Raw genomic sequence first — 9,632 nt, 5'->3', positions numbered from 1 at the left:
ACAGCTCAAAGGAGTTACATGGATAGATGAAGAAACTCTGGTAAGACGTTCTGCTGCACTCGCATGCAAGAGATTGAGAGGTTTGCACACATTTGATGTGCTTGCAGGTGCCCTCGATGACATCCATTGTGCATAGAGGATCAGGGGGAAAGTGGTAAGAACCACAACAGAGAGTGGATCAAACATCAAAGCATTCAATGTTTTTGGTGAGCAGAGCCAGGCAGTTGAGTCAGCAGACCGAGACTCAGATGCTGAAGAGCCAGCAGAGCAGGTTGAATACCAAGACACCTATTCCATCCTAGAAAATTACAGTGGCCTAGAATATCAACTCCCTCAGCATCAACGGTGTGCATGTCACCTGCTGAACCTCATTGCAACAAGCTGAAGTTGTAGAGAATGAGTGCAAACTGCAGTTGATCCGTCCAAATCAGACACGTTGGAACTCAACTTACCTGGCTGTGGAGAGGATCACGCGTATCATACAAGAGAAGGGGAAGGATGCCATAAGAAATGTGTGTGAAGAACTAAAAGTGAAAATGTGACTAGCAATTCTTTGAATCATTGTAATGTTTTCCTATTACAGTAATATTTATTGTCCATGAGATGTTAGAATTCTAAGAGGTATTACATTTACCTTGTCTTTCAGGCTGAGCCCGGCAGAAACATCCTTCTTGAATGAGTACTGCAAAGTGATGAAGCCTTGAACATTCTACAATCTGAGACCAACACGCATATGGGGTGGCTGCTGCCAGTGATTTCTTTCTAAAAACAAAACTTCAAAGGCCTGAAGCATCTTCCAAATGTGCCTACCACTTATCAGAGTCATTCAGAACGATCTCCAAAAGTTATTTGGAGAAATGATGGAGGAAACACAGCTTTTTGCTGCTGCAATCCTTCTGCCAAAGTTCAAGACGTCTTGGACTGACAAAGCTGATGTCATCACAGCCGGTATGATTTCTTTACTCCAAAAGGTTTGAACCTCATTGTCCATATGATATCTTTTGGTCTTTCAGTCTTTTCTTTAATTGTTTTTTTGTCATGTTTTTCTTTATTTAAGTTTCATTACAGGTGCTGGACAATAACCTTTGCATATAACTATGTTTGGGTACAGCCAGACATGGACTCAACATTAGAGAATTTGTTAGGTCTGAATGCATTTGAACAATTCAAATCAATCTCAGTATCTGAGAATAACAAGTGTGGAAGTCTGTGTTAGAGCTATTGCAATGCCAATAATATGATTGTGTTGCCAGCCACACAACAGTTTTCTGAAGCACTGGATATGTGAATGTTGTGTTGTTTCCAAGGTACAAGTTTGGCGTACCTGAAGAATCCTTTTGACACAGTTACACAGGACGAGACTGAGCATCTAAGGCAGCATTCATCTGATGAAGAAGATTTATTCTCATCACTGACAACCAAAGGGTCAGAAGATACAGGGGAGCTGGATGGGTATCTTGCTAGTCCATTGGACAAAATGGTTTTCCGTACATAAAGAAGTTGTCCCTCAAACTCAACACAGGCCTGCCTGCGAGCGTCTTCTTAGCTGTGCTGGACTACTCTTCACTGCAAAGCGAGCCAGGATAGACTCAATTAAGTTAGAAAATCAGCTCCTACTGAAACTGAATGGCAAATTCAGAGGGATGTGAAGTGAGTTAGAGGTTAAGTGTTCGATAGGTAGTTCCGCAAAAAAAATATGCCTTTTGAAAATGTGAAGTTGAAGATTTAATATTAAAATCAGCTGTGCTTGATTTGATCTTGTTGGTTATTTTCTGGAACATTTAGCCTGTCAAGCATTACATGTAAACAATATTACATATTGTGGCAGACCAGGGGGTTGGGTCAAAACATTTACACAGATCAGACACGGACAGAGTAGGATTAGCTCAGTTTCAAAAGGTGTTTATTAAAATAAAAGCCCAAAAGAAAAGAATAGGTCTCCCCCAAGAGACCCTCTCCGGGATACCGTCTTCTGGGCTCCAGATCTTGCTGTATCCTGTGTGAATCAAAAACTGAACTTCCTCCGGTACCGTCCCCAACTATACTGGAGTCCTTTCATCCCCCAGTCTCTCCCCTGTGTGCTGCCCTTCTGGCAGCTTTCTGGGACTTGTACAGCTGGTGAGCAATCAGCCCTTGATTACTCACCAATCAGCCACAATAAGTCCTGGCAGGAAAGCCCGTCGAGACCTGGCACGTCCAGCAGATAAAGCCATCGCCTCGTGATGCGTACTCCGTCTGTCACCAGGCCTCAACGAGTCTCCCTCTGGTGGCTGACCTGCTGTACGCCACAATATACATTAGTATATAGAAAAGTAAATGTTTTTTGATATTCATTTGTTTGTGAAGCTTGGATTCAAATGTCCATTATTGTAAAAGGAGAATAAAAATAATCAAAATTGAAATAGCTAATTATTTTAGAAGTAACATAGAACTCAGAGTAAAAGTTACTTTTTAAAATGTGCTACTTTTTACTTGAGTAGTTTTCAACACAAGTACTTCATTAAAAGTAACAGTACTTCTACTTGAGTAAGATTTTACGGTACTCTTTCCACCACTGAAAATAACAATAGCGAGACTATATACAGCTGGGTACCGGTACAGAGTCAACGTGTGGGGGCACTGGTTAGCTGCAACAACAAACAAAAAATATATATAAAAGTCCCACTCACCAGACAAGGCCTAGCCCAGGGCTCTCCAACCCTGTTCCTGGAGCTCCTGTAGGTTTTCACTACAGCCCCAGTTGTAACAAACCTGATTTAGCTTATCAACCTGCTAATTTTTATGGTTGGAGCGAAAACCTAAACAAACTACGCTGAACCGAACTACAGCGAAATTTGCAATGTGTCCAATCGGCCTCACAACCGCAGACCACATGTAATGGTGTCGTGTGGGCAAGTGGTTTGCTGATGTCAACATTGTGACAGAGTGCCCCATTTTGGCAGGGGAGGTTATGGTATGGGTAGGCATAAGCTACAGACAATGAACATAATTGCATTTTATCAATGGCAATAATGGCAATGAGGACCATTGTCGTGCCAGGCATACATCGCCATCACCTCATGTTTTAGTCTAATAATGCGTGGCCCCATATCACCAGGATCTGTACACAATTCTTGAAAGCTGAAAATGTCCCAGTTCTTTCATGGCCTGCATACCAGACATGTCACCCCTTGAGCACATCTGGGATGCTCTGGATCAATGTGTATGACAGCATGTTTCAGTTCCTGCCAATATCCAGCAACTTTGCAGAGCCATTGAAGAGGAGTGGGACAACATTCCACAGGCCACAAATAACACCCTGATCAAGTCTATGCGAAGGAGATCTGCATGAGGCAAATGGTGGTCACACCAGATACCGACTGGTTCTGACCCACACCATTAACCTTTTTTTAAAGGTATCTGTCCAACAGATGCATATCTGTTGTTCCAGTCCTGTGAAATCCGTAGAGTAGGGCCTAATGAATTTATTTACATTTGACTTATATAAACTGTAAATCTTTGAAATTGTTTCATGTTGCGTTTACATTTTGGTTCAGTATATATTTATTTTCAGGGTAGCTTTACTGTAGCTCAACTTCTTCCAATGTGAAGTAATTGGTAGCTTTATTTTATAGAGTAGCTTCTCCAACACTGACCCTGCAATAGCTTATTGTAAAAGCCAAAGTACAAGTAGCAGTGTTTCTATGCTTTTCTTATCTAGGGAGAGATAATGCAATGGCAAGAAAAAGTAATGCTGGTCATATTTTTGAAACAGCTGTCAGCGTGAAGAAGCATTTCACAATTCTGAGGGTGAGAATGCCTGTCCTGGAGGTGCTCTTCCTAGCCCTCTATGCTGCCTTTGTTAGCTACAACGATGATGCTAAACTGCAGAACAATGAGACCAAACCCGTGGACAATGAACTTTACAAATATTACCCATTCTTTGCTGACATTCAGGTGATGATATTAATCGGTTTGGGGTGCCTTCTGGTCTTCTTTTGCCTCTACGGCTTCAGTGGGACGGTCTTCAACCTTCTGACGGCCACCTTCGCCATCCAGTGGGCCATCCTGGTGCAGGGCTACTTCCAGTTCAGCCATGATGGGAATATCCACCAGGGGGTCATCAACCTGATCAATGCAGAGTTTGCCTGTGCCGTGGTGCTAATCTCCTTTGGGGCCGTCCTGGGGAAGACCAGCCTAGTGCAGCTCCTAGTCAAAGCCCTGCTGGAGATCCCAGTGTTTTCAGTCAATGAATGTGCTGTGCTCAAGTACCTGAAGATCAACGACGCAGGGGGATCCATCCTCATCCACCTATTAGCCTGCTATTTCAGCCTGGGTGTAACGTTTGTCCTGTAAAGTCCACATCTGAACAAGGGCCACGGCAAGGAGAACACCAGTTACCAGTCAGACATCCTGTCAGTTATGGACACCTTATTTCTCTGGATGTTCTGGTCCTCTAACTTTGCTCTAACCCTGAAGGGAGATGAGCAGCACAGGGCCATCCTGCACAACTTCAGCTCCTCCATCCTCACGGCGTTTGCCTTCTCCACCATGCTCAACAAGAACGGCAAGATCACCATGGCCGACATCCAGAAAGTGACACTGGCAGGCGGGGTTGTCGGTGGACATGATGATCACTCCTGCAGCAGCGTATGTGCTGGGTGTGATGGGATACAAGCATCTCAGCCCCTTTCTGGCCCACCACTTCCAGATCCAATGTGGTGTCCATAACCTGCATGGCCTCACAGGACTCGTATTGTATTTAAACAGGAAGGGCTCATTGAGATTTGAAATGTATTTTTCAAGAGCGTCCTGGCCAAGATAGGCAGCACCAAGTCATTACACAATTACAGACAGACAACATGAACAACTACAGGTAACCTAGGAAAAAAAACATAGAATTCACAAGAGTATTTCAAAATCATTAAACAGCAAATTAAAAATATTGACAGGTCAGGGAAACAGTCTCAAAATCCTTCATCAATGATTTAAAAAAAGTTATTCCAATTTAAAAGTATTTTGTAAGGCGTTCCAAGCCGATGGCGCAGAGTACATAAAAGCCCATTTACCAAACTACATTCCAAGATATTTATGAGGTTACAGTCTCAATCTCATTGCCCTGACAGGTAGTAATAGGTGAAAGGTTCAGAGGTCTATTTTTTGCCTTAGGAAACACCATTAGTTTAAGTGTCAGTATTGAGGATAAGCTTCAGTTGACACAAGGTATGTTGAACAATATAAAAAGCAATTTGCAAGTTCTGGAAAGCTTTTGTGAGAGATGAGGCACAACAATAAATAACAACATTATCAGCATAAAAGTGAAGTTGTGCATTTTGCACATTTGACTAAATAATTTTTTAAAATAGTGAATAAGAGGGGACCAAGTACAGAGCCCTGGGGCACACCATTAGACAGACAATTTAACAGACATGAGCCCATCAAATTGAGTGCACCGAGTTCTTCTATCAGACACATAGTTAGCAAACCATGCAGCTGCATGCGCCGAAAGACCGACACTCGACAATCTCTGCCTCGGTATAGCATGATCAACTGTATCAAAAGCCTTCGAGAGATCAATAAAAAGTGAGACAGTGCTGTTTTTTGTCAAGGGCTTCAGTGAAATCATTTAAAACCTTCACGGCTGCTGTAATTGTGTTATGCTTCTTTCTGAAGCCCGATTGGTACATTGATAAAATAGAGTTAGTGAACAGATAAAATAGTTTTTATAGACAAGGGTTTCAAGTATTTTCGCCAGGGGTGACAGCATTGAGATTGGCCTATAATTATTTAAAAGAGTTGGATCTCCCCCTTTTAAAAGTGGTAGGACAAATGCTGATTTCCAGATCTTTGGAATTTCATTAAATTCCAGGGTTAGATTGAACAGATATGTAATTGGTTCAGCTATGAAATCAGCTGCCAGTTGTAAAAAGCAGGGATCAAGAAGATCAGGACCTGCAGGCTTTCTCTGATCTAAGGATTTTATGTACCTTCTGCACTGAGAATTGCAAAAAGCACTGAGGGGTTATGTGCCATTGTGACAGCCACTGAGGTGTATGGACCCAGTATGTATGAGATCTTTAGCCACAGGGCACCTATGGAAGGAGACCCTAAGCTTCTGGAGCTCCAGGAGTTGATCCCTGGTCTTCAGCCAGGCCTGGGGCACAGTGCCAGGGGACAGGCCCTCTACCAGCTGGCATCTATGTTCTCCACTATCGGAGTGGCAGCACTAGGTGTATTGAGAGACTTTGTGTTGAAGCTGCCATATCTTGCATCACCCTCAGATGACCTCTCCTTTGATGAGCTATTTTCAATGTTCCGCCCGACTATGATTGTCCAATGGGTCTAAATGGTCAAATGAGAACTGATTCGACAGCACAATAGAGTGATAGCTATGCATTTAAATGGTATAAATACGTTTAATTTGATTCAAATTGATTAGAAAATAATTGTATATTTGTTCAGTTTAGTAGAAGAAACCCTCAGTCATGGATAATGTACTCTGTGGTCCATTTCTCTTTCTTGCACTTCTGTATTTACAATCACACACAATAAAAGTGTTACACACACACACAATGATTTAACTAAATGAACCATTCTAATTTGCTTTTGTACTTATTTTCAAATGTTATAGTGTGCAAGTTGTTAGAATTGCATCAATTCGAATCTGGTATCAGGATAAATATGACAATGAGTCACCGATTGTATACTATGTATTTTTTATTAGCTAAGCAATAAGTGGTAAATGCAATTTTCGTATATACGGGCTCTCTGTCGCACCTCGCAGGGCAAAACAGAGAACTGACAAGATGTATGTAAACAGTATTCTTTATACTGTGATAGACAGTTCCAACCCGTCTGTTGGCCTATCACAGTAGAGACTGGGCGTGGTTTAAACTTGCTCAGCCTATTGTAGGCGCTCAGGCGGGTACCCGCCTCTTGGCGCTTCTGCTGATAGATGTAACTGTTGCTGCGAAGAACATCCATGCGCTCATACCGTTCTCGCACCTGGCTCCTGTTATCTAACAAAAGACCGCTTGTTCTCGCAACACCCCGCTCTGAATGTGCCCCCCTCCCAACTCATTGAACAGTTCCTGTCTTCATGCATCTCTGTCTTTTTCCATCATTAGAAAGTCCCATGGCCTTGAAACTGTTAACAATGTTTCAAGTCAGCTATGTTGCATAACACATACATACATCCACACAAGCCAACAGCAGATAATATTCAATCATATATATGGTAATGGGATATAGTGCATAACACAGAAACCTCATAAAGTCTGTCTCACTGGCTGATGAAATCCATGTCAATTTTTAGTTCTTTATAAACGTAAACTTATGTGCAGGTGGTAATGCAGTCCTATGGGGCATTTGTTTTTCACATTGATTTTGTGTGAATTCATCTGATCTTCCAGTAGATGCGGTAAAGTACCATAGTGAGGCAGTGGAGTACCCTTTTTAACCAGCTCTTTTGCTATCTGGATTCTTGGGACGTCCCTACCCCATTGAAGTTGACAATGTCAAATGGTACAAATGGTAGGGGGTTAAGGGTGGAAGATAACAGAAATGGTTGATGAGTTCAAATGGATCAGCGCGTTGAGTAAATTTGGTGAAGGCGAATGTTCAACAGTAATATTGAAAACCGGAACAAAAAAATAAAATTGTCTTAAAATTGGAATGGAGAATACGTGTGCAAATGAGTCACTTCTTGTTGGGATGCATATGTGGGAAACCCGTTTGAGGTGTCAAATTGTGAAGTATGCGCTTGGAAGAGTCTGTCAGAGTGACCAGGAGTGGTCTTATTTTAATTAATTGTATTTCTGAAGAGCAGAGGAAGATTGCAGTGAGCCTCAAAAGAATCCGGACCACAGAAGTTGTGTTTTGAACTTCGGAGTAGAGCACAGGTCAAAGGAGTCATCTCAGGGGTGCCAATGGATTTTCAGGTTGAATAGTTGAAGAGAATTCCTGGTGTGGTTGGTGTCCGGCATCTGACCCGCTGGGTGAATGGAGAAAAAGAGGAAAGTCTGTCAGTCCTGTTGTTTTTTAAATAAAGAGCAAGTACTTGTGCATGTGAAGCTTGGTTTTGTAAGATACGACGTAAGAGCTTTCGTCTCCAAACCACTGCAGTGTAAGAATTGGGCCATGTTTCAAGTGTATGCAGACAAAAAGATTATTCTGAAGAAAGGTATGTAGAAGGACGACAGTGTTGCAATTGTGGTGGATATCATGATGCGGAGTTCCTGGAGTGCCCTGTAAGGGTGAAGGAAATTGAAGTGTCAAAAGTTCGAGCAGTCAATCAAATCTCATATGCAGAGGCGATTAAAAGGTTTGAAAAACAAGTAATGCTAGTGGATACCCCACAGCCTGTAGTAAATGTTTGCTGACAGACAAAAAGGTACCCTGTGCCTCAAAAAGGGGGATTTTGTGTTCATTGCCACAGTTATAAACTGTACAGCAGAAGTCGAAGAAACTAGACATTATTGTGGCTGCAGCAAAAAAGTGTTCTGGACGCAAGAGCTTAACATTGGAAGAGTTGCAAGGGGTACTGGTGCCGGAAGACCCCGCCCTCCCAGGTTCCCCTTGAGCCTGTGTAGGGATCAGATATGTTTTTTAAAAATGTTTGTTAGTTCAGTTTAAGGGAATCCTGTTTCCATCCCACAAAGTAGGTGGCGGGATGCATATTAGTGTGTGATCGCCAATATACCATAGAATAAGTAGTAGGGGGTTAAGGTAGGGAAGTCCAAAGGATTCCAGATTGCACTAATCCCTTTTTAGATAGGACCATTGTTGCCAATTTAACGACTTTGTCGCTATATTTAGCGAGTATTCAGACCCCTCTAGCGACACATTTTCAAAAAAGCGACTGGCGACAAAGCTAGCGACTTTTTCTGGTGTTATTGGAGACTCTTAAGTGAAAGCACAGTGTTCTTACTCTTCTCAACGAGCACTGCAGTGGGCCCCACCCCCGTCTCAAAGCACTCACAGGTGGCCCAGTCCTCACACAGCAGTCCCTCCCAGCTGCAGTCAGCGCAGGGGATGTTCACCCCTGCCGAGACTGCAAATTAATCGTGCATGCAGGAAGCTGACCCTAGCTGATCCCACCCTGGCATACAGAAAAAATTTACATGAATTAGGGCCAGACTAGTCACCATAATTCTTGCACATTGAGAGTTTTTTCTATTCTATTAGATTGTATTAAAAAAAATGGTTAAAAATGTTCATGTTTTACTGTGACTTGTTGTAGGCTCCTAAGTGGACCATAAGGTTAAAAACCAAACTAAGAAAACTAAACACTAAATCATAAAAAACTAAGAAACTCCGCCAGAGTGTCTCTTTTGGGTCACTTTTGTCAGTCCCAAGCCCGGATAAAGGAGGAGGGTTGGAATTGTGACATAAAAACAAAACAAGAAACGACCGAAGAAAGTTCATCTGTAGTTCTTAACATATTTAGGGTGTTTTTTTTACTCACCTTTTGTCTCCCCCACGACGTTGTTCCTCTCTCCTACAGCTTCCATCACAATTACATGCACAAGGCCACTTATGCAAATGAGGTGATGACGTAATTTAGCGACTTCTAGGACAGCCAATAGCTGGTTTCCTTACTGATAGCTGCAATAGCTGCTTTCATTACGGAGTTGGCAACACTAGATAGGACC

At 42.4% G+C, this 9,632-nt stretch overlaps 1 long non-coding RNA gene and 1 pseudogene across 1 annotated transcript; one reads left to right on the top strand and one right to left on the bottom strand.

Moving 5' to 3' along the window:
• Positions 1-3,714: 3,714 nt before the first annotated feature.
• On the top strand, positions 3,715-6,360 carry LOC112215163 (annotated as a pseudogene).
• Positions 6,361-6,764: 404 nt separating this feature from the next.
• Positions 6,765-9,533, bottom strand: LOC112215725. Its single transcript, XR_002948251.2, has 3 exons — positions 9,446-9,533; positions 8,909-9,079; positions 6,765-7,972 (listed from the first exon to the last, which is right to left on the bottom strand). It is a non-coding gene; the product is annotated as an uncharacterized LOC112215725 (long non-coding RNA).
• Positions 9,534-9,632: the final 99 nt, after the last annotated feature.

Source organism: Oncorhynchus tshawytscha, linkage group LG16 (assembly GCF_018296145.1).
Source record: "Oncorhynchus tshawytscha isolate Ot180627B linkage group LG16, Otsh_v2.0, whole genome shotgun sequence".
Taxonomy (NCBI): Eukaryota; Metazoa; Chordata; class Actinopteri; order Salmoniformes; family Salmonidae; genus Oncorhynchus; species Oncorhynchus tshawytscha.
Note: the sequence above shows the minus strand (reverse complement) of the source record. Positions and strands in the feature narration are given on the sequence as shown.